Source organism: Haliotis rufescens, unplaced genomic scaffold (assembly GCF_023055435.1).
Source record: "Haliotis rufescens isolate VD_foot unplaced genomic scaffold, xgHalRufe1.0.p SCAF_6, whole genome shotgun sequence".
Lineage (NCBI taxonomy): Eukaryota > Metazoa > Mollusca > Gastropoda > Lepetellida > Haliotidae > Haliotis > Haliotis rufescens.
Window position 1 is genome coordinate 40,786,199 of NW_025964334.1, and position 26,867 is coordinate 40,813,065.

Here is a 26,867-nt window from a genome sequence, read left to right on the forward strand (position 1 = left end):
AAAAGACATCTCATCAATTTATCATTCATTTTCCGGTCTTTTCTTACACGTTTTACACGCATCGTGTGTGAGGTGTATCTCGTGGTCAGTATCTGCAGGGCACCGCCGATACGGGTTAACAGCACAACGTGTTTGAAGTTGGCAGAGCATTTGCTCTTACTCAGGCGGCATGGAATTGTTGCACCCGACACCAACCAGCTTTACATGGAAAGTGTAACCCGATCTCACGGAAGTGAGTAACGCGCTGTTCTAAACGCGCTCTTGTCTGTCCGTGATGACTGAGTGCGTAAAGGAGAAATAGTTTCTAAAAGTAGTGGAGCAAGCATATTCTTGCTTGAAATGGACAACATGATTGATGGCAATGGACATATTGTTTATAATGTACATTGATCTACCTTCCATGTACTTGTTTACTGTCGCGAGCGACCCTTAATATCTGGGGTAGAATAGGTCTTCAACAACCCATGCTTGCCGGAAGAGGCGACTGTGCTTGTCGCAAGAGGCGACTAACGGGATCGGTTGGTCAGGCCCCATTTTCGGGGTTGATGCATGTCATTGTGTCTCAGATCGATGCTCATGATGCCAATCACTGGGTTGTCTGGTCCAGACTATATTTATTTACAGTCCGCCTTTATATAGCTGGAATATTGCTGAGTGCGGCGTTAAACAACAAACCAACAAACTGTCGCTAGCAGTCATGTAGCAGTGTTCCTTTCATCGTTGCGGTGTTGCATATGTTGACATTGTCAGGATACATTGCGTGTGTATTTGCACATGACACGTTCCAGGTAATTAGTGTAATGACGTCTTAATACTGTCCAGATATGTGCACAACGACATATAGTATCTATGTATATTGTCTAAACAACATGCACTGACTCCGAAAAGGCATACCTATGTTATTACGAGATTTGTAATTAATTGGACGTTGTCTGTCCCTTAACTGTCTTCGGACGCTCTCTCGCTCTCTCACTACCCCCTAGAAATAACCCTCCTTCCCACTGCGTCGTACACAGTGGAACATAGTCTTTAAATAGTGTTTATCACAATGCATGCCGAACTAAAACATACAACACATAATTAATAATATATCCATTATTCTACTTAAAAGAAACTGTGACATAAATGTACTGCCCGTTGGTTTTAGCCAAGGTCCGAGGCTTAATGCTCGAACATTGAGGCGAGTAATTGGATTTGGTGTTCTGATTTCGTGACTTGCTTGATTGCGACTTTTACCGTGTTTCAAGAACACAAAAGGTGCGAGGCAAAACTGTTATATTATTTCACTTTTAATAGATAACAATTCTTCAGTAATTCTATGAACATATATTTCACCCTTTACACACCGAAAGCTTCAAGATATGTGCTTCTTAAAGGGGCACTGATCTAAAAGCAATTCCCCGGGACTGGTTGTTGCCTTTGTTTTTGTTTTTCCCCGTGAGTACCCGGGTGATAAAGCAGAAACCTAGACTAGTTCGCGACCTGTGCTGCGCCATTCGTAAGCGCATTTGTCACTTTTATTGATAGTATAAGGGCATATGGTCACATCTATCAACAAAATGAAATACAGTTTTGGAAATAATAAGGAAATGTAGGTATCTTTGTGGGTAGCATGGTAATGGTGACGAACTTTTGATAAGTCACTTGTTTGGTAATTGTGCGATTTTCGTTTACACTATTTTGACTTGCAACACAAAATAAATATTTCTCCTGAGCATTGCTTATTTTATCGTGTTTATATTTTTAATAGTCAAAATGTGCAAATTTTTCACTTAGGAAATCTATTAAAAGCCTGAATATTCAGTTATTTTACAAATTGAAAATATGTCCATCTGTATTATTATGATAACGAATTCCAAACATTTTTATGTGTAATATCATCACCAAGAGACTGAAAATGTTACGATGAAAAGAACATTTCTATATTGTTTGGCTTCTAATCCTACATAATAATCTGTTGTGATGTTTATAGGCCCTTTTGATCGTCTTAATCAGTTTTAGTCAATCTGTTAAAGAAATGGACAGATTTTTCAGTCAAAATGACTGAAATATTTACACATTTTATAAATTGCCTGAGAGAATCACATTTTACAAATTGACTGTAACATATACACGCTTGCAAAGGAAAAGACTTGTGAAAACAACGTCTATCGCGCATCGAAGAATTTCCCAACCAAGACGTAGAGGAACAGGAATGAATCTGTCCAATGCTACAGCAAATGAAGGAAAACAAAATGAAATATCATAATTACATCCTACCAATTTTATGTGTATAACTTTAGGCAGCTTCCTTGTTCGAGGAATGTATCCGTGAATATCCACACAAATGAACAATATCCCACACGTCTGCAGCTGTACAAAGAAACTTATTCGATGTCACGTGTCTCTGTAACAATCAAATATTTTAAAATATATATATCGTTTCGGGATATTATAACCCGTGTTCGTGGGTCCTACTATTTAACGCCCAAGGACGCCCGGGAGCGTCCGGAAACGTCCGGGAGTTTAAAAATACAGTGCAGTCAATAAAACATGTCTTTCTCAGTTTTGTAAGATCGTGAGAATATCAACTGGCGTACGTGTTGGCCATGTGCAGCGACCAGAAACTTCTGGTTACTGGTACTTCCATTTTCTGGCCGCTGCACATCTGCTCCTCAAATTCAGAGAAACCAGGCTATCGGACGTTTGAAGCTGGAGAGTCTGTCCAAGATGTTGCCCGTCATTTCAACGTTAACATAACCACAATTTAACGTCTCCTGCATCGCATCGATACAATGCTACACAGACCACAGATGACCTTCCTCGGATCGGTCGTCCTAGGGTCACCACACCTCGACAAGATCGGCAGATTACCCGTCAACACCAGCGACATCCGTTCCTAACTGCAAGCGAAAGTGCTCGACAGACCATAGGAACACATAATCGACACATTAGCCGGGACACTGTGATCCGACGTCTCCGTTCCAACAACCTCAGATGTCGCCGACCAGCACGTCGTCCTGTTCTCCAACAACGACATCGACAAGCACGACTTCAGTGGGCACAGGGTCATCTCAATTGGCGTATCGTGAGTGGAGGCGTGTCATCTTCTCTGATGAAAGTCGCTTTGGTGTCTCCCATGCAGACGGAAGAGTCAGAATTTGGCGGCGTCGAGGTGATCGTTTCGCTGACAGAAACGTTGTGGAAAGGGATCCATGGGGTGGACCTAGCGTCATGATATGGGCAGGGAATGGACTTAATGCGAGACTTGGACTCATGTGCTTTCTGAATGTTGGTCAAGGTCGGGGACACGGCGTCACTGCACAGCGGTATATCGACCAAGTGATCAGACCCCACGTTGTTTCATTTTTTGCACAACATCAACAACACATTTTCCAGCAGGACAACGCTCGTCCCCATGTTGCAAGAGCTACCATGGCCTTTCTGCAACAACACAACATCCGTGTTCTACCGTTGCCAGCCCTCAGCCCTGATCTGAACCCCATCGAACACTCGTGGGATGAGGTTCAAAGGCGTCTGCACAATGTGCACCCATTCCCTACAACTGCCGATGAACTACGCACAGCTGCTCTGGATGAGTGCAGGAGGATCCCTAGGGCCTTCACAAATCGTCTGATCCACTCAATGTACAGGAGATGTGTGGCAGTGATCAATGCTAATGGTGGTCACACCAGGTATTGACTGACATTTTGAGTATTGACCCGAAACTGTGTAAGCCCTTAACATTTGAAAAAAACAACAATTATGTCTTCTTTTAATCCATTTAACTGTCTTCAGTCACATTTTGGTCAATCTTGCCCTATTAGTATTTCTTGTCTTTACTGTTGAAAATATATAACATGTATACAGCATACTCGACTTATCTATACGGATTTATAACAGGATCTGTCCACCCTGACGTCCTCCAGAAGGAGGTTTTGAATAAGCAAAAGATCCGAAACCCTGAGGACACTGTCATTGATTCTCCTTCTAGCCAACAAGAAAAACAATCACAGAAGACTATGCACATCACTCATGTTTGCCAAAGTTTTAGAAATGCATGATTGTTTAATGGAACATTCTCAGTCCGTTGATCGCAAAATTAAGCATCTGTGTGAGAAATTTGACTTAAACATCAAAGCCATTAGCCGATCATTGGAGGAGCAAAATAAAGAGCTGATAACTGCTACTGGAGAAATATAAAGACTCCATACCACTGAACTAAAACTACGCAGTGATATCAGGGTCTTAGTATATCAGATGAAGGATAAAGACTCACTGATCAGCCTCCTCAAAGATCAACTTAAAACGAGCATTGACACAATCTCTCGCAAGACAAGTGATATTGATGGAAAACTGAATTCATTGAACAACAGAGATAGACTATTGTACTCTGAAACACTAACAAGTCCTCCAATGCGTAAATCCCCCCAAACTAATGAAAACGGTAGTATGCAGCCTGGAGCATCCATAGATACACAGGAAACATATTCCAAAGAGATGGAGTATAATTCCCATACTCCCGCCAGTGGTGATGGATTATGTGACGATGAAAGCGCTGACGTAATCCTGAGTACAGGGATAGGTAAAGTAAACTTCGCGAGACAATACAAGAGTACGGGCAACGTTCCAGCAACGTTATATCTCACTCACAAAGAAACATTAACTTTGACGGTGAATGGGAGAGGGCTTTCAAGGGGGCTTCACCTGGATTTAAAAGAAACAGACTTGTACTGTCAAACATCAAAGCTGATATGCCCTTTGACGTAGTTCGCGATGCTATTGTAGCATACGCCAAGAAACAAGATGTCCATGTGAGCATGGTCAGACTCTTGAAACATTGGACCGGTGCGTACCCAACATATACACTGCGGATCAACATTGACACTGGATCAGCACATAAAGTTCTTGAAAATGAACACTTTTGGCCTAAGAATGTAAAATGCCGCGAATGGGTGTCCTACCCGCGGCGGGATGGTGGAAATAAGTAACCATAAACATGCTTAGGTTCCTAATACTGTTCATGCTGAACATCGGAATACCAGAGGTGGACTGTACAGTCGCCAGTACCTTGAAAACATAGCTAACAAATGTGATGTGTTAACTGTTTCTGAACACTGGTTGACCAAGAGAACTGAGACATTTTTCGACTCGCTGAGTTCGTCATATGACGCCTTGGTAAAAATCAAAGAAGACCAGAGAGGATACAGAGGCGAAGGTGGAGTTGCTATTTTAGTTAAAAAGGACTCGTTCAGTGATATGCAGACTTACGTCCCTGAGTATGACGGAATAGTTGCTGTAAGGCTATCAAGACCCAACTATGTTGATCTATCTGTGGCCTGTACACTCATTCCCTCTACCAATAAGAATGTGTGTGCCTATCAAGAGCGATTAAAGGAAACATTCGACATTGTTAATGAACTCTCACAAACCAGTCATACTATCCTGTGCGGCGACTTCAACACTGACATAACCAATAATCGATCACGCCTACTCCGAGAGTATCTGTCTGTGCGGAATATGGTATCTTCCTATAACAGCGGTAAAGTAGTAGGACAACTAATGACATGGAGGAACAAGAGTTACACACAATCTTCCGTAATTGACTATGTATTTGTACTTCAACATCTACAACTATCTGTCAACAAGACACGTATATAAGATTCAACTCCTTTCGATGTGTCTGATCACTTCCATGTTATAGTGTCCATACATGATGACAAGCTAAACAGCACTACATGTAAAGCGGACATGCCGTCGACTCCATACAAATGGACAAAAGCTAGTCACCTAGAACTAAGTATGTATGAAGCCGAGGTTCACAGATTGCTTGGTGATGTAATGCTTGACACTGGGAATATAGGAGCTGATGTAATAGAGAGTTATATTGACTCGATTGTTAGCGCACTAAAGACGTCTGCTTCTAAGTTCATACCACGTGGACACTATAGAGCTCACCTGAAACCGTACTGGAAGAGTTCAAATCTTGACCTCTATCACTACAAGATGCGCCAGGCGAAAAGATTGTGGTCAGCAGAAGACAGGCCTCGGGGTGCCGGTAACGACTCGTATACCCTATACAAACAGGCTAAATGTGACTTCCGATGTTGCAAAAGACAGGCTGAGAGACAATGGAATAAAGAAAAATATGTTAAAATAAACTCAGCATGTGAAGTAGATATTGCTGAATTCTACAGGATTGTAAAGAAACAAAGACAATCTAAGAGACTGTAAATACACATCTCAGGTACAAAGAACGCTGTTGCAATACACCATCAGAGGTGTGCAACTTGTGGGCAGACCACTATGCAGATTTATTATCACCTCTTGACCGGCCGGAGTTTGACAGCGACTTTCGTGTTGAGACAGACTCTAGAATAAACACATCTCAAAGATACCACTGGACGATGATCCTATACTGAAGACAGACATAGAAATCCACGAACTAAAACGACTGAAACAAAGCTTAAAAATGAGAAAATCACCAGGACCGGACCAAATCACAAATGAACATATCTATTTCGCTGGAGATTTGCTTCTGATGATACGAACATGCTACAGTCCTGCACTGTTGAGATCTGGAACAATTATTCCAATATATAAAGGAAACAATAAGGACAGATCGGATCCTGCAAATTACAGAGGTATAACTCTGACGTCCGTGGTGGGAAAACTGTTCGAATTGAGAGATATGTCAAATATATGGAGCCCGACTTCCCACATAGATTACAATGTGGCTTCAGGCGAGAACATGGTGCAAACATAGCTACCTATATACTCAAAGAAGTCATATCTTTCTACACGGAAAGGTCTTCCAATGTATACACCGTGTTTCTTGATAATGAGAAAGCGTTTGATCGCATTTATCACAACGGACTACTCCTAAAACTATTCATCCTTGGTGTGCAAGGGAAAGCCTGGCATATCATACGTCAGTCGTATCACGAATCTACTGCATGTGTCAGATATGCCGGCGAGACAAGTCGAACGTTCCCAATCGGACAGGGTGTAGGACAAGGACGTGTCTTATCAGCTTGGATGTTCCTTGTGTATATTAACGAGCTTATAATCCGCCTTGACCATTTGAAACAAGGTTTTATGCTCGGACGTGATCACTTCCCAGTTGTCCTACTCGCAGATGACACAACCATCATAAGCTCAACAAGTAGTGGCCTATGCATGTCCTTACAGACTGTACATCAATATGCTTGCCAATGGAGACTGAAATATAATGCAAGCAAAAGCTGTGTTCTGGTGTTTAAAGGTGGAAACAAAATCAACCAGCTATGTTCTTTTAGACTAGGTAACCATATACTGGAAATGAAATCGAACACAATATATGCAGGTTCCATTATCAGTACTCATTTAGAATCCGACAGGACCAGGGGAGCTTGCGCCAAGGCGAGGAAGAATTTGAATTCCCTGAGAGATATTGGACTATATATTGGTCTGAACCCAGTCTGCTGCATGAACATATGGCGTAGAGTAATAATTCCATGTGCCTTCTACGCGTGTGAACTGTGGTCAAATATGTCCAAGACAGATCACAATGAAATTGAAAAACTCCAGCGCTACTTTGCACGTAATGTACAAAATGTTCATGTAAGATCTCCGACCGTTGCAACTATTCAGACGCTGGGATTGTGGACAATAACATCTGTGATTGACAAAATGAAGCTGATGTTCCTTGGGAGGATGTGTACAAGCAGCCACAGATATGCCACGAAAAAGGTGTTCTATTTCAAGTGTGCTCAATATATAGCAGGCAGTGACAAAGGCAAGTCTGTAACACATGATCTACTCAATGTGGCAAAGAAGTATGAATTATGGACCATAATAGTTCACTTTATGAAAACTAACCAGTTTCCATCCAAGGATGTGTGGAACAAAACCGTACAGACGAAAATAACAGAACATGAAACTGCTCACTGGCACACGAGTCTGCGAGATGACCCTGAATTAAAGAGATTTATTAAAATTCACAGTAAGCTTGTACCTCATAGACTGTGGAATATGTGTATTCTGTACAATATACCAACTAGACCAATGTATGCACTTGTGAAGCTAGGAACACTATCAATAACACATGGACAGTGTTTAATGTGTGATGAGGAGTGCGATGACATAATAAAGCACCAACTGCTATGTTGTACAGCTTTAGTTGATGCAAGGAACACCCTCTATGAACATCTACTTGACACTTTAAACCTCGAACAATACATGTGTATTGAGGACTGTGCAGATGACGAAGTAAAACTTGTGACATTGCTAGGTGGTATAACCCCTATTGTAGAGGATATGAGCCTTGATAGCTGGGCTGAATTCATATCTTCTGTATCACGAGACATAAGCCTCAGGAACCTGCGATCAATGCTCTATCTATAGATAGTATATATCATACCAGGGCCACGACATGTAAATATTCAGTATGACCAATTTCTCTGCATAATGTTCTTGTAAATATGCTGTGTTAAGATGATTCCAAATGTATATCACTCTCCGAAATTAAAGGAGGAAATAAAGATCATTCATTCATTCATTATAACATGTATACAGCATACTCGACTTGTGTTTCTTTTGCGTGTGAGTATACATATAGATGATACTTGTTCATACAGCTATATACAGGAGGCGTTGAAGTTCATATACGTGGTACCCGGTTATGCAGCTATATACAGGAGGTGTTGAAGTACATATAGATGGTAGTGTTCATGCAGCTATATACAGGAGGTGTTGAAGTACATATAGATGGTACTTTAGTCTGTCTTACAGACCCTGATACATTTATATCAACTACAGCCCATGCAAGTCTATAATGTTTGGCAAGTCTAGATTACTGCAGTACTGAAAATGAAGAGAATCACTGGGCTCCCTTTTTATTAGATTTTTATTAAGATAACTGAACAACTGTTTTTTCTGTATGATATGTTCATTTCAGAGACTATATGTTAGTCTAATGGTACTTGTTCATGCAGTTATATACAGGAGGTGTTGAAGTACATATACGTGGTACTTGTTCATACAGCTATATACAGGAGGCGTTGAAGTACATATAGATGGTACTTGTTCATACAGCTATATACAGGAGGTGCTGAAGTACATATCGATGGTACTTGTTCATACAGCTATATACAGGAGGCGTTGAAGTACATATACGTGGTACTTGTTCATACAGCTATATACAGGAGGCGTTGAAGTACATATAGATGGTACTTGTTCATACAGCTATATACAGGAGGTGCTGAAGTACATATCGATGGTACTTGTTCATACAGCTATATACAGGAGGTGTTGAAGTACATATCGATTGTACTTGTTCATACAGCTATAACCAGGAGCTGCTGAAGTACTAATAGATGGTACTCGTCCATGCAGCTATACACAGGAGGTGCCGAAGTACTAAAAGATGGTAATCGTCCATGCAGCTACACACAGGAGCTGTTGAAGTACTAACAGATGTTACTTGTCAATGCAGCTATAAACAGGAGGTGCTGAAGTACAAATAGATGTTACTCGTCCATGCAGCTATACACAAGAGGTGCTGAAGTACATATAGGTGGTACTTGTTCATGCAGCTACAAACAGGCGGTGTTGAAGTACAAATAGATGGTACTTGTTCATACAGCTATACACAGGAGGTGCTGAAGTACATATAGGTGGTACTTGTTCATGCAGCTACAAACAGGCGGTGTTGAAGTACAAATAGATGGTACTTGTTCATACAGCTATACACAGGAGGTGTTGAAGTACATATACTTGGTACTTGTTCATGCAGCTATATACAGGAGTTGTTGAAGTACATATACGTGGTACTTGTTCATGCAGCTATATACAGGAGGTGTTGAAGTACATATAAATGGTACTGTTCATACAGCTATATACAGGAGGTGTTGAAGTACATATAAAATGGTACTTGTTCATGCAGCTATATACAGGAGATGTTGAAGTACATATAGATGGTAGTGTTCATGAAGCTATATTCAAAAGGTGTTGAAGTACATATAAATGGTACTTGTTCATACAGCTATATACAGGAGGTATTGAAGTACATATAAATGGTACTTGTTCATACAGCTGTATACAGGAGGTGTTGAAGTACATATACGCGGTACTTGTTCATACAGCTATATACAGGAGATGTTGAAGTACATATAGATGGTAGTGTTCATGAAGCTATATGCAGGAGGTGTTGAAGTACATGTAAATGGTACTTGTTCATGCAGCTATATACAGGAGGTGTCGAAGTACATATAAATGGTACTTGTTCATACAGCTATATACAGGAGGTGTTGAAGTACATATAGGTGGTACTTGTTGATACAGCTATATACAGGAGGTGTTGACGTACATATAGATTGTAGTGTTCATACAGCTATATACAGGAGCTGTTGAAGTACATATAGATGGTACTTGTTCATACAGCTATATACAGGAGGTGTTGAAGTACATATAAATGGTACTTGTTCATGCAGCTATATACAGGAGGTGTTGAAGTACATATAGATGATACTTGTTCATGCAGCTATATACAGGAGGTTTTGAAGTATATATAGATGGTACTTGTTCGTGCAGCTATATACAGGAGGTGTTGAAGTACATATACGTGGTACTTGTTCATACAGCTATATACAGGAGGTGTTGAAGTACATATAAATAGTACTTGTTCATGCAGCTATATACAGGAGATGTTGAAGTACATATAGATGGTAGTGTTCATGAAGCTATATTCAAGAGGTGTTGAAGTACATATAAATGGTACTTGTCCATACAGCTATATACAGGAGGTGTTGAAGTACAAATAGATGGTACTCGTCAATGCAGCTATATACAGGAGGTGTTGAAGTACAAATAGATGGTACTTGTTCATACAGCTATACACAGGAGGTGTTAGAGTACAAATAGATGGTACTTGTTCATGCAGCTACATACAGGAGGTGTTGAAGTACAAATAGATGGTACTTGTTCATGCAGCTATAAACAGGAAGTGCCGAAGTACTAATAGATGTTACTCGTCCATGCAGCCATACACAGGAGGTGTTGAAGTACAAATAGATGGTACTTGTTCATACAGCTATACACAGGAGGTGTTAAAGTACAAATAGATGGTACTTGTTCATGCAGCTACATACAGGAGGTGTTGAAGTACAAATAGATGGTACTTGTTCATGCAGCTATAAACAGGAAGTGCCGAAGTACTAATAGATGTTACTCGTCCATGCAGCCATACACAGGAGGTGTTGAAGTACAAATAGATGGTACTTGTTCATACAGCTATACACAGGAGGTGTTAAAGTACAAATAGATGGTACTTGTTCATGCATCTACATACAGGAGGTGTTGAAGTACAAATAGATGGTACTTGTTCATGCAGCTATAAACAGGAAGTGCCGAAGTGCTAATAGATGGTACTCGTCCATGCAGCTATACACAGGAGGTGCCGAAGTAATAATAGATTGTACTCGTCCATGCAGCTACACACAGGAGCTGTTGAAGTACTAACAGATGTTACTTGTCAATGCAGCTATAAACAGGAGGTGCTGAAGTACAAATAGATTTTACTCGTCTATGCAGCTATAAACAGGAGCCACTGAAGTACTAATAGATGGTATTCGTCCATGCAGCTATACACAGGAGGTACAAGCATGTGGTACTCGTTCATGTACATATAAACAGAAGGTGAAGACGAACACAAGACGAAGAAGGTTCTCCTTCATGCAGCTATGAACGGCAGATGATGACGTACGCAGAGGTGGCACTCGTTCATGGTGCAATGCAATGCAGTGCAGTTGCTAATCGATAATCGACTGATTATTCTCTGGCGTGCGCGTTTGTTCTTGTTCTGTGTCATCGTGTGTTGCTTGTTGTGTCTAGTTATCAGTTTGACTGACTGTACAAGTCTAAACGTGGACTGCACACATAGTTATAGCACATAATCTTCCTATATTGGATATAATAAATACTTACTCCATGAATAAAGTGGACGGTTAATGACAACCCGCTCCGATGCAGCAGGAGCGTTGACGGGTAATCACAATCCGCTCCAATGTAAGCGGGGCGGTCGGGTAGCCTAGTTGTTAAAGCGTTCGCTCGTCACGCAGAAGACCCGGGTTCGATTCCCGACATGGGTACAATGTGTGAAGCCCATTTCTGGTGTCCCCCGCCGTGATATTGCTGGAATATTGCTAAAAGCGGCGTAAAACCATACTCGCTCGCCCCGCCCCTTTATAAGTAGAAACCATGAGAGGTAATCACAACCCGCTTCAGTGTAAGCAGGAACCATGACGGGTAATCAGAACCCGTTCCAATGTAAGCAGTACCTATGACGGGTAATCACAACGCACTCCAATGTAAGCAGTACCCATGACGGGTAATAACAACCCACTCCAATGTAAGCAGTACCTATGACGGGTAATCACAACCGACTCCAATGTAAGCAGTACCCATGACGGGTAATAACAACCCACTCCAATGTAAGCAGTACCCATGACGGGTAATAACAACCCACTCCAATGTAAGCAGTACCCATGACGGGTAATAACAACCCACTCCAATGTAAGCAGTACCCATGACGGGTAATCACAAACCCTTCCATGGTAAGCAGTACCCATGACGGGTAATCACAAACCGCTCCATTGTAAGCAGTACCCATGACAGTAAATCACGGCAATCGGTTATTACGGTGCTGACCTCTCGGGAAGAGGAAATTGATATATAATCTATGCATAACAACAGTGGCAAATAAGATATTTGTACAAATGAGAAATACATGTATTTGACAGAATGTTTTCATCGGGACCAAAGCATTTAATTATTATAAAGAAAAATGACTGTTGTTCTGACCCGTCTAATATTTAACAGGTTTGAAAATGTATTGTATAATGAATATTTGAGGGATATAAAATTCTTTTTTAACATTAAGAATCTATAGTACATTCTTTCCTTCTTCATATAACTCTCACAATAGGCAACTACATTATGTGCCAACTGTTGCGGTATTATTCAACGGCACAACCTCGATCGGGGCGGCGAGCTGTTCAGAATTGGAGTAAGCAACTCCAAACGTTAAGTGTTAGCCTATGAAGAGATCTGCACATGGGATAACTATGGTAGATAGAACTGATCCTTAATACTGTCAACTGAAGGACATTCCTGGCTCCTCTGCTACAAATAATTATGCAAAAATCCATTGATGTTTATGAGCGCACGTATGGTCATGATATAATTGGAGATGTTGCGTGAGTAAATGTGTTTTGCACATTTGCAAGTTTCTGTACGGGCCCTGTAGGATGCAGCACGAGTATATACGACAACACTTCCCTATACACGCATCCAGTGGGGGCACGTTTCAACAGAACATACAGTGAACACTTTCAGTTATTCCAGTTTATACAACTATTCACTAGCACTGTTGCTACAACATATGGTTTCTTGTTCATAAGGTTCTGTTTGGTAGTTTACCTTCCTGCACTGATCAATGTATTTATGACTGACGTTTGCGTAAACTGTGTAGGAATTCCTCCAGCGAGTGAACATCTTGAAATGATTTGCACTTAACAATTTATATGGATACACCCATCGACCAACATACCAGGTTTGTTACTTCCGTTTGTACTTTGAATTAAAAAAACAACATGATATCCATCAGCAATATTATGCTCACGAAACTCGAAACCCACGCATCGTGTGGATCCTGACATCAACTTTTACACAACGACGTGCAGTGTCGTAGAGCGCTGCAACCAACCACAGCCCAACACACCAACCCTACCTCCAACTCACTCCTCAATCTCGTGTAAGCGATGTAAGATGTACACGGACTGAGATGAGTTTCTCTTCAGTGGTACATGCCCTGGAATCTACCTATTGTTCCTGTCGACCCCTTGTACTGTGATCACCAACATTTATGGTTACAGTCTGTGGCGGCTACCGCCATACATCACTTGCTCTGCGGGGAAACAGTTCGATTCATAGACATTCCAGGTTAATCAAATGTGTTTATAGGGGGATTGGTTCGTCCGTGTCTCAGCTATGTGATAACTATTAATAGCTTGATAGTACGAAGTCTGGTATTACGACATTGGCTATCAGCAGTCTGCTCCGTAGGAAATGAAAATGAACGCTCATGATCATGTCAAGTTGAATGATACAACAAACTGATCTGTCCCTTGAAGCATTACACATGGAGTTGTGCTATGTGTGTCAGCGTGGAAACATGGAGATACCCAGGATGGACCACGCCTCCACACTGATGCATTGATGCAGTGTAATCTTCACGTGGCATTTTATGGAATATTGAGATGCCACAAACACAACTAGATCCCAACATCCAGGCTCAGAAATAGCTGCGAGTCTGCCAACTACACAGACATATACGCTGAAAGCACCAAGGAGGGTTTTTATCTGCCTGATGCTGGGCAGCATAGTATAAGTGTTTATGCGGTGACTGTAGCGTGCGTGATCTCCACTCTACCAAGGTACTTGTTACCACATACATTGCTTTTTTGTTTTGTCATCGCTGTGAGAGATATGAGGGAATTAATTAAAATGAGCTGGCAGCCGTCATATGCTACATCGTGATGGGTTCTGCCTCAGGTGTGCACCCTGTCTGTATCAATCCCTAAGTGACATCCCACCTGCCATACGTAGTGCCAGACAAAATGACATCCCAACTGCCATACGTATTATCAGACAAAGTGACATCCCACCTGCCATACGTAGTGCCAGACAAAATGACATCCCAACTGCCATACGTAGTATCAGACAAAGTGACATCCCACCTGCCATACGTAGTGTTAGACAAAGTGACATCCCACCTGCCATACGTAGTATCAGACAAAGTGACATCCCACCTGCCATACGTAGTATCAGACAAAGTGACATCCCACCTGCCATACGTAGTATCAGACAAAGTGACATCCCACCTGCCATACGTAGTATCAGACAAAGTGACATCCCACCTGCCATACGTAGTATCCGACAAAATGACATCCTAACTGCCATACGTAGTGTTAGACAAAGTGACATCTCACCTGCCATACGTAGTATCAGACAAAGTGACATCCCACCTGCCATACGTAGTATCAGACAAAGTGACATCTCACCTGCCATACGTAGTATCAGACAAAGTGACATCCCACCTGCCATACGTAGTATCCGACAAAGTGACATCCTAACTGCCATACGTAGTGTTAGACAAAGTGACATCTCACCTGCCATACGTAGTATCAGACAAAGTGACATCCCACCTGCCATACGTAGTATCAGACAAAGTGACATCTCACCTGCCATACGTAGTATCAGACAAAGTGACATCCCACCTGCCATACGTAGTATCCGACAAAGTGACATCCTAACTGCCATACGTAGTATCAGACAAAGTGACATCCCACCTGCCATACGTAGTATCAGACAAAGTGACATCCCACCTGCCATACGTAGTATCAGACAAAGTGACATCCCACCTGCCATACGTAGTGTTAGACAAAGTGACATCCCACCTGCCATACGTAGTATCAGACAAAGTGACATCCTAACTGCCATACGTATTATCAGACAAAGTGACATCCCACCTGCCATACGTAGTATCAGACAAAGTGACATCCCACCTGCCATACGTAGTGCCAGACAAAGTGACATCCCACCTGCCATACGTAGTATCAGACAAAGTGACATCCCACCTGCCATACGTAGTATCAGACAAAGTGACATCCCACCTGCCATACGTATTATCAGACAAAGTGACATCCCACCTGCCATACGTAGTATCAGACAAAGTGACATCCCACCTGCCATACGTAGTATCAGACAAAGTGACATCCCACCTGCCATACGTATTATCAGACAAAGTGACATCCCACCTGCCATACGTAGTATCAGACAAAGTGACATCCCACCTGCCATACGTAGTATCAGACAAAGTGACATCCCAACTGCCATACGTAGTATCAGACAAAGTGACACCCTAACTGCCATACGTTGTATCAGACAAAGTGACATCCCACCTGCCATACGTAGTATCAGACAAAATGACATCCCAACTGCCATACGTAGTATCAGACAAAGTGACATCTCAACTACCATACGTAGTGTTAGACAAAATTACATCCCAACTGCCATACGTAGTGCCAGACAAAATGATATCCCAACTGCCATATGTTGTATAGGACAAAATGACATTCGACTACCATACGTTGTATCGGACAAAGTGACACCCTAACTGCCATACGTTGTATCAGACAAAGTGACATCCCAACTGCCATACGTAGTATCAGACAAAGTGACATCTCACCTGCCATACGTAGTATCAGACTAAGTGGCATCTCACCTGCCATACGTAGTATCAGACTAAGTGGCATCTCACCTGCCATACGTAGTATCAGACAAAGTGACATTCCATCTGCCATACGTAGTGCCAGACAAAGTGACATTCCATCTGCCATACGTAGTGCCAGACAAAATGACATCCCAACTACCATACGTATTGTCAAGTGACATCCCCACTGCCATGCGTGGTATCAGACAAAGTGACATCTCACCTGCCATACGTAGTATCAGACTAAGTGGCATCTCACCTGCCATACGTAGTATCAGACAAAGTGACATTCCATCTGCCATACGTATTGTCAAGTGACATCCCCACTGCCATGCGTAGTTTCAAAGTTACATCTGACCTGCCATACGTAGTATCAGACAAAGTGACAACACACCTGCCATACGTAGTGTCAGACAAAGTGACATCCCACCTGACATACGTAGTGTCAGACAAAGTGACAACACACCTGCCATACGTAGTATCAGACAAAGTGACATCACATCTGCTATATCAGACAAAGAATCATGTCATTTGTCACACAAAATCTTACTTTCGGACAAAGTGACATGTCTTGGAATATAGAGTTGCTCATATATCAACTATGAGGGCTCCTACATCGGAACAGTACACGACTCTACTTGCATGCAAGTCGAATCGAAAGGTTCATCCATGGATAGATGCCAACTCGTGTTTTGTGCTTTCAGCCAGTGTGTGCGCAATGGCATACTTTTGTGTTTTCAGTTGCATGTTTTATCATCTGATACTATCTGATATGAAAAGAGCTGACTTATCGCCGCTTTGAAGCAAGTGGGCCTCAACACAGGCCATTTCCGTATTTAGGGTAGTTCTTTGCGTTCGCTGGCCACCCAAACAGTCGGAGTTTGAAGTCACCGCAGCCCTGGGTAGAGTATGTAATGCCAGTTGTTCGCACCTGTTATCAGAGATCCCTAGCAAGTATTTTAAGACACTTTGTGGTGGGCGTTGTCAGGGCATACGGAAAGGCATCGCCCATGTATGTATCACGGACGGGGATGATGCAACTGGCAAATTGACGTAGCCTTCTAGAGTATCACATAGAATACATGCATATAATTCGTACATAATCTGTGTTGTAAACAGACCGGGTTAAGTTCATGCCTTTGTCGACGGTGTGAAGAAGCAAGTGGCCATCTTGAGAATATCATGTATCATAAGTCTAGATATAACATATTATTTATACCATACCTGCATGTGCCCATCCAAGAAGCACATCGATAGCACATTGAAAATAATAGCTTCCTTACTCATATATAACTTGTATGTGCGATACATAACACGTTTTACATTGGGTACACACTAGAAAAAATCTTGTGAATTCTACTAACTTACTTAGACACAGCGGCCAGAAGGTTAGTAAACAACGAATTTAGTATCCTGCCTGGTAGATTGCACGAAGATGCTGAAGATCTGTAAATGCCACGTATTATATTAGTATTGTTCACTACTTAAACCACAATTTAAAAACTGTTAAGAATGTAAACACACAAGACATGTTTAGGAATGTGTTTCAATCCTTAACGGTATGCACATTTGATGTGTTCTACCTTAACACGTTTAGTGTCTAAACACATGAAATGGCATAATCTCCTCATAGCCTAAAAAACACCTAAACGCAACACCCCCATAATCCAAACATGCTTAGAATTTAAACACCTTTAAACATGTTTAATAAAGTGCGTATCATCAGGCTATAAGTCAAATATGGATGAGATGTATAATATATACTAGTATTGAAATTAGATGTGCAAATCAGATCAACTACATAACATATATACAATGTGGACTCACTACAATATTTACATATAAATGTGCAAAATAATTCAAGCTAATGGTAACTAGGAAAACTGACACTTGTGACAACAGTTTTACGCAGCACAGGTGGTAGCGTGACGGACTACAAATCAAGAAGTTGCAGTTTCGAATCCCACCGAGTTCTTAGCTACGCAATTATCCAAAACATTATGTGAACTATTTTTTACTTTTCCTTTCGAAATTTCCTCATGTATGGAAATGTTCTTCTATCGTTCCAATACATAAGAAAAACGATGCCCATGACTGCTCACATCATAGACCAGTTGTCTTACGAGCTGTTTATCCAAGGTATTGGAAAAATGTGTTTACAAACATGTTTCCAATTTGTTTCTCGATAATGACTTAATATTATCATTTCATTCAGGATTTAAGGCAGGAGATTCTACCGTGTACCAGTTAACTGATTTACATGTTATTATTGCAAAAACATTGGACAATGGCAAGGAGATTAGAGCAGTATTTTGTGATATTAGCAAAGCCTTTGATAGAGTCTGACATTAGGCACACAAGTTATATTTAAATGGAATACGAAGACCACTCTTAGCATCAGTTGCAGTTTGTACTCCAAGCGAGCAACACCTCCCAAGCCAGCACAGAGCATTGCCTGATAGCCAGCCAAGGAAACTCCATCATCGGTAATTATCACGTTATCCTTTCAGCCTTATTCACATACTCTTAAAATCACTCTCATCGTTTGTTTGTTTGTTGTTTAACGCCGAACCTAGCAATATTCCAGCTATAGGACAGTGGTCTGTAAATAATCGAGTCTTGGCCAAGCGAGCAACACTTCCCAAGCCAGCACAGAGCATTGCCTGATAGCCAGCCAAAGAAACTCCATCATCGGTAATTATCACGTTATCCTTTCATCCTTATTCACATACATCACTCTCCCCGAATTAATCACAAAACCCCTAAATCCTTAAAAACAACAACACTCAACTCTTATAAATAACCAACACCTTATCCTCCCCCATCTCCTAACACAGCTCGCACTCATTTCTACTCACTACCCACGCCCACCACTCAAACACACCCTTTGACCCAACTCCTAAAAACAAAAAAACACCTAATCCCCCCTTCTCCTTAACACAACGCACGCTCTTTCCTACTCACCACCCACGCCGACCACTCACATACCTCCATCTTTCGACTAAATATCTCCTAATCCCCGCTTTCAAATTGTCTCACCTAATCCCAGCCTTCCAGCAACAAAATAAATCTTTAATAATTAATCCATTTCACAAACCCTCCTACTAAAACCAACAACAAATAACCACCGCAACCTCCTCCGCCTCCTAAACACAACTCACCAAGTAAAAACAACACATCCAGCTAAACTCGACACATCCACTCCACCTCCATCGCCCACACCTTCCCCGGCCGCCTTCCTCACCACATTCGCCCTCTACTTCTTCTCAGCAGGCTCAGGCACCACTCTCTCACTAGAACTTTCGGCAGATAAAATAGGACTTTGGTTTAAAAGAGAAAAAATAAATTACAACAATATTAAAAAAGCCAACAAAGGATCTTCCCTAACCGAGAATCTTACAACGCAGCAAATAAAATAACTCAAATATTCCACGTCACAGTAATCAAACAAACACCTAATTGGCAACAATATACACGAGGCGTAATTAGGGTTAACCCAAGGGGAACAACTGAGGACTTACAATTATACTCTCTAGAGGCTATCATAAACCAAGACCAAAACCCTCAACCCCTAATCACCAGCACGCGTAGAATAACCTCAACTAGAAACGGAAAAACGGTCCCAACCTCCATTGTCATAATCAACTTCAAAAAGACCGCTAAATTCCCTGAAGCCCCCAAACACATATCCTTCGGAGCCCACACCAACTTAGAAGTCAAACCCTATATAAAGCAGGTTAAGCAATGTACAAAGTGCCTCAAATACAACCACACTGCCTCCCAATGCACATACCGTAAAACTAAATGTAAAAAATGCGCACAAACAGACTGCCCAGGCACATGCACATCCTGGTGCATCCACTGCAAATCCACCCCACACTTCACTCTCAAACCAATGCCCATACAGACACACACTCACCCAGCAGGCCAACAAACACATAAACATAGACACCTACACCTGCATCTAAACCACTCCTCCCTACACCACACCCAAACACCATCCCACAAACAAACACCACACCCATAACCGACAGCTCTGTCTGGGCCCCCTACCGAGAAACCTCACCCACCTCACACATACAAGCAGCCACTCAACCAACCACGAACCCTCCCACATCTCACATAGCCAAAACATCAACCCCCGCATGCAAAACAAACCTCAAAATGACCACCACAACACAACCCTCATCCAAGCACCCTACAGCCCATATGGTAACAACACTCTCCCACAAGCAAGCACAACAACAAAACACAAACACTAAGAAATCATCAGCTACACCCATCCCACAAACACCTTCACAATCCTCCACATCACATGCCTCCCCCATGGAAACTCAATCAGCTAAACCTAATCTAACCGATGACGAAGATTTCTCCACTACTGAGGAAACAATAGACTCTACTCCAACTAAAACAAACCAAACTCCCCAACAAGCCAACACCCAAAACCTAAATAACCTCACCTTACTCCTAGCATACATGCATAGTCAAAACTCACCAAAAGCTAGCATGAAATCCTTCTACAAAGTAGCTTTCAATCTAAAATTAACCGATCTTCCCTTCTTCCTCTTTAACCTCCATCTAAAGGAACTCACCGAATAAAATAAAAACTAAAAACTAAATCACCAATCACCCGAACCCAATATTCGAAGGACTAACTATTTTTCAGTGGAACGCCAACGGACTCACCTCCTACGGCCATGAACTAAAAACTAAATTTAAACTAAATAAAGGCCCTCACATTGCTTGTATACAGGAATCCAAATTCTCAAAAAAATCCAAATTCACACTACCTAACTACAACTCAGTTAGAAGTGACAGAGCTAAACCGAAAACAAGAAGAGCCGCAGGAGGACTAATCATAATTATCAGGGAAGATATAAATTACGAAGAAATAAAAATAGACACGCCAAACCTAGAAGCCAACGGCATTAAAATCACATTAAATAACCGAAACATAAACATCATAAATATTTACCGCTGGGCGGAACAAAAAGTCCAACCTGAGGATCTAAACAAACTACTCCAAATAAGCGATAAATCTACTATATTCCTAGGAGACTTTAACGCTCACCATCCTACATGGAGCATAGATGATAAAATAGATAATCATGGCAAATTAATCTCCGAATGGATAGAAACAAACGACCTAGTACTCCTTAATAGCAACCAACCCACGAGGTACGATAAGATAAACCAAAAAATGTCGGCTATCGACCTAACCATATGCACCGCAGATCTAGCCCAAAGTACTCAATGGGAAGTGCACGACGTCCCGCTAGGTAGTGACCACTTCCCCATAAACATAACCATAGGAAATACAAACGTACCAATCCAAACAGAAAACCAAGAACCAAAATTCCATTACAATAAAGCTAACTGGGACCAATTCCAAGATATTTGCAACGAAGCTAACTTAAACGAAATAGAAAATAATGATCCAGAAACCTATTGTAAAAACCTAACAGACTATATAATAAACGCAGCCAAAACCTCCATCCCCTTCAAAACATCTAAGACAGGCAAACCGACGGTACCATGGTGGAATGAGGAAATAGAACAGACTAGTCGAAAACGTAAATCAGCCTTCAATAAAGCAAAACGCGACTACAAATATTTAAACATAGCCCACAAACTAAACCACCAGGTTCAAAAACTAGTCCAAATAGCCAAAAGTAGAGACTGGAAAAAATTCTGCGAAGGTATAAATAACCGTACAGATGCCAGAATGGTCTGGCGCAAAATCCACGCCATCAGAGGCTTAAAACGACATAAAAAAAACCTAACATTGACAACTCAACCAACCCCGCCCAAAAAGCAAATAATCTCGCCAACCACTTTTCGGCCGTTAGCAGTAACACCAACTTCAGTCAAAAATTCCAAGATAAACTTAAAACAGAAAACAAACCCACAAAAGAACCAAACAATAACAATCTAGAAATAAATCAACCTTACACAATGGAGGAGCTCCTCTACGTAATCCAAAACAGGAAAAAGGGCACAGCCCCAGGATTAGACCTAACTAAAATGATAAACGATCTATTCGAGGGCCTATCCCCTAAAGTAAACACATCAAAATTCGCGGATGATGGAGCCATCTGGATCCGCACTAAAAGCATGAACATGGTCCAAAATTTACTCCAAAAATCTCTTAATAAAATACAATGGGCTGACAAATGGGGCTTCTCCCTTAACTCAGAAAAAAAACAACAGGAATAGTATTCAAACATAAAAAGATGAAACCCGCCTCCCCAATCCTCCAGCTAAACAATCAAACAATCAAATTTCAAAAACAAACCAAATTCTTAGGACTTATTTTCGATGAACATCTCACCTGGGATGCTCACATCCAAAACCTAACAACTAAATGCAGTAAAGACCTAAACACCCTAAGATGCCTAACTGGCTCTAACTGGGGAGCATCCAAAGATACCCTCCTCTCTCTCTACATATCACTAATTAGATCAAAACTAGACTACGGCTGCGCCATATACAACACCCTTAACAACTCTCTATCTAAAAAACTTGACTCAATACAATATCAGGCTCTCAAACTAATTACACGCACCCAACATGGCACCTCTTACACCTCACTTCAGGCCTTAACAGGAGAAATGCCACTAAGTCTACGCAGAGAACAGCTAAGCTTAAATTTCTGGGCCGCGTCCCAATCAAACCCTCTCATCCAAAACTTAATAAACCAAAACATCAGCCCCCAAAACCAAGCTCTAGCTCGTAAACACCCCTTACTTACCCCAATATCCCAAAGAATAACAAACTACCTAAATGAACACCAAATTAAAAATCTTAAACAAAACTGCAAACAATCAAATATCTTCACCCCTAAACTTAAAATACCCCAAATAGACACAACACTAGCTAGCCAAATAAATAAACAAACCGACCCAAACATAGCTAAAACTACCACACTAGCATACATACACGAAAATTGGCCAAATTGGTGTCACATTTACACGGACGGATCCTCAGATCCGACCTCCAAACACACAGGTTTCGGAGTCCATACCACACAACCAACTAAAACCACACAATCCTTCCGACTCCCAAACAACCAATCAATATTCACGGCCGAACTAATGGGCATGGCCTCAGCCCTCCATAATCAAGAATCCAAAAAACACAAAAAAATCCTAATACTTACCGACTCCCTAAGTGGACTGCAAGCCCTCCAAAACAAAAATACCAAAAACCGACCTAAATTAATAAATCAAATACTTAAAAGCTCCAACGACCTAACTAAGGCAGGCAAACAAATAACCTTCTTGTGGATACCCGCCCACGTAGGAATATACGGTAATGAAAACGCCGATAAAGCAGCTAAACTATCCCTCAAAATCCCAGAAATAAGCTTAAACTTACCCATCTCAAAATCAGAAATTAAAAGTGTAAACAAGCAAAAAATCACCAAAAAATGGCATAACCTATATCTAAACTCAAATAGCCAAATCAAGAAAGTGCTCAGCAAACCACTAACCAAACCAAAAATTCTCCATCCATCCAAAAAAATCGACAGAGTAATCACTAAACTCCAAACAGGACACACCAACCTAAATAACCACCTAAAAAAAATAAAAAACACACTACAGGTAACTGCCCACACTGCAAACAACCAGAAACCCCAGAACACGCACTCATCCACTGCACACACTACCAAACACATCGAACCGCATTACAAACCACCCTCAATCTAAACAAGGCTCTAACTCTAGAAGCAATACTAAACCCACAAAATGAACTAGAAAACTTCAAGGCCTTAGGCGTATTCTTAATAAAAACGGAACTAATAAAACGCTTCTAAAAACACAATAACCTACCAAATCAAAATCACATAAACAAACAAACATCCACCATACCCAGCTCCCTTAGTTCTCCTCCCCAATCCCATCGGCATCTATTCCAAATCTCAAAATTCCCAAATTCTATATAAGCAACCCCTAAACCCCACTCTTGGGTTGCACAGACCACTTTCGCCCCTTTCGGAAACACATTAAATTGCCTGACCGGGCCCGTGTGCGAAATACGCATCAGTCGGAAAGCGCACGTTTAATCTCCAAAGTAAGTAAGTACCACTCTTAGATTGGCTTGAAAGTTATCTAACCAACAGAAAGCAGAAACTGTAGTTAACGGATATAAATCCAATACTAAATCTGTACATGCAGGCGTTTTTCAAGGTTCAGTGCTGGGACCACTTTTCTTCTGAATTTTGATTAATGATATAGTTGAAGACATACAAAGTAATATCAAATTATTTGCTGATGATACTTCTTCATACGTTGTTATTGATGACCCAGTGTCAACAAGTATATGTTGAGATAGGGATATAGAAATGATATCACAATGGGCTAAATTTCGGAAAGTAAAGTTTAATTCAAACAAAACAGAATCAATCATATTTACCAGGAAGATATCAATAACCCATATGCCCGCTCAATCTGTAGATTCTCATAAACACCTTGGACTTACTTTGTAAAGTGATGGTCAGTGGCAACTGTATGTTAATGACATTATGATCAAAGGAAGCCCAATGGTTAATTGCTTAAGATGTTTCAATTATCGTCTGAATATAAACAGCCAAATATACGATTACTGTGATTTCATCTGGAACAATTGTACCAAGGGTCAAGAATTGTATTAGAAGAACTACAATTAGATGCATTTAGAACCATATGTGGATCTATTAGTGGAGTATAATATATAATGAAACGGGCTATATTTCACTAAGTGATCGCCGGTCAAACCACAAAATAGGTGTATTTCACAAATGTTCTATAATAAAACGCCCGAATACCTGTCTAGTTTAATTCCTTTTAACATTTGTGCCTCTTCCACGTGTGTAACGAGATCATCCAACATACTGCAAGTACCCTCATGTCGCACGGAAACATATAGAAAATCATTTTTGCCACCATTAGTACTTAGATTGGAATATGTTGGCTGATACTTTAAGATGTACCGAATCACTAATTCAATTTAAAAAGAATTACCAAAAATATATCATTAGCAATGTACATCCTTTATTTCAATGTTATGGTACTAGAAAAAACCCAAATCATCCACAGTGGAATGAGACTCAATTGCAGTGACCTGAATGGACATAGGTTTGATCGTTTTGTTGTTACTGATCCTAAGTGTAGTCGTGGACATTATTACGAAGATAATCTATATCATTTATTTCAATATAAAAGATAAACGGATATTAGATCAAATTGTTTCTTTTATATAAAAGGTTATGATATTAAAACTGTATATTGTTTGGAAATATAACTCTAGCTGACATCAGAAACAAATATTAGACTTATAGAATCTGTTCATGATTAGTTTACCCCCCCCCCAAAAAAAAACAACAACAACAAAACAACAACAAACAAAACAACAACAACAACAAACAAACAAACAAAACAAACAAAAAACACTTTGAAAGCCTTTAAAGTATCTTAGACATTTTTCTACATTAATTTTATATATATTTGATGTTAAACCTTCTATCATCCACTGTTTGTTATCATATATAATATAAATATTTTTGTATCGGAGAGGGCATTAAATAGGCATTGCGCCTGTTGCAAATACATTTTGAATAAAATATAATATTGTTTGAACAAAAAATAATAACTGATTAGTAAAGTGTTCTAATATGTTAGTGTCGGGGTGGACAATGAAATTAACTAAGTTGGTAGACTTAACAACATATTTATGTCAGCACACGTTTTCCCGGAAACTGACAAGTAGTTAAGAATATCATTTGAGGTGATTTCTACACTGTCAAATGCATGTAAACCGACTAATTTGTGTGACACTTACGTCTTTTTTGTTAAACTATTTATTTATATAATACTCTGTTTGAGGTTCGTGTCGACTATACCATGTAATATGACTGTGCTTCCTCGCCAATCAGTCCATTGTTACCCAACAATAGGGCTCACCTCATTGTCATGTGCTTAACCCCATCCACCATCTTCTGTTGAATGAGTAATTGCAATATCCCGTATGTGTTAATGTTGTGTAACTGTATCAAATATCCAGCTTCATGTAATGTCTCTGTACGAAGTTAGCCCTTGAGTCCAGTGACATCCGTAGGAAGTCAATGGGCGACATTTGTATATGATTCGCGGAAAAGAACAGAATTTTATTGCGTTTCAGGCCGCGGCATAACGGGATAAGAAGTTTACATGACTGAATGAATTAATAGAACAAAAACAGAGTTAGGATTTTAACAGAGGATATATAGGTTTTCAAGAAAACTGAACAGAAAGCACTCACCTTTCTTGAAACACTGACAAATTTATTATTAAACAGATAAAAACTAAAATTTATAAATACTCAGCGATACAGGATAACCATTTGACTATCTAAATCTAGATTATCATCAGGTGACATGTAGAATAATGGGCTACTGTCACAATTGCGACTTTCGAGATATACATAAGCTAACAGCTTATATATACTAACAGGAAAAGTAATTTTCCCCTGCATGACCCCTGTTTTACATGGGTAACATTAATGAGTGCACTAACATTAACTATAGGGCCTGTCACCAATGCTGCTACTTACTTGA

General features: G+C 40.6%; 1 protein-coding gene across 4 annotated transcripts in view; it reads left to right on the forward strand.

Moving 5' to 3' along the window:
- LOC124115540 (porphobilinogen deaminase-like) overlaps positions 1-26,867 on the forward strand; it is a 96,504-nt gene that overhangs the window by 14,365 nt on the left and 55,272 nt on the right. The gene's annotated exons all lie outside the window — the stretch shown is intronic.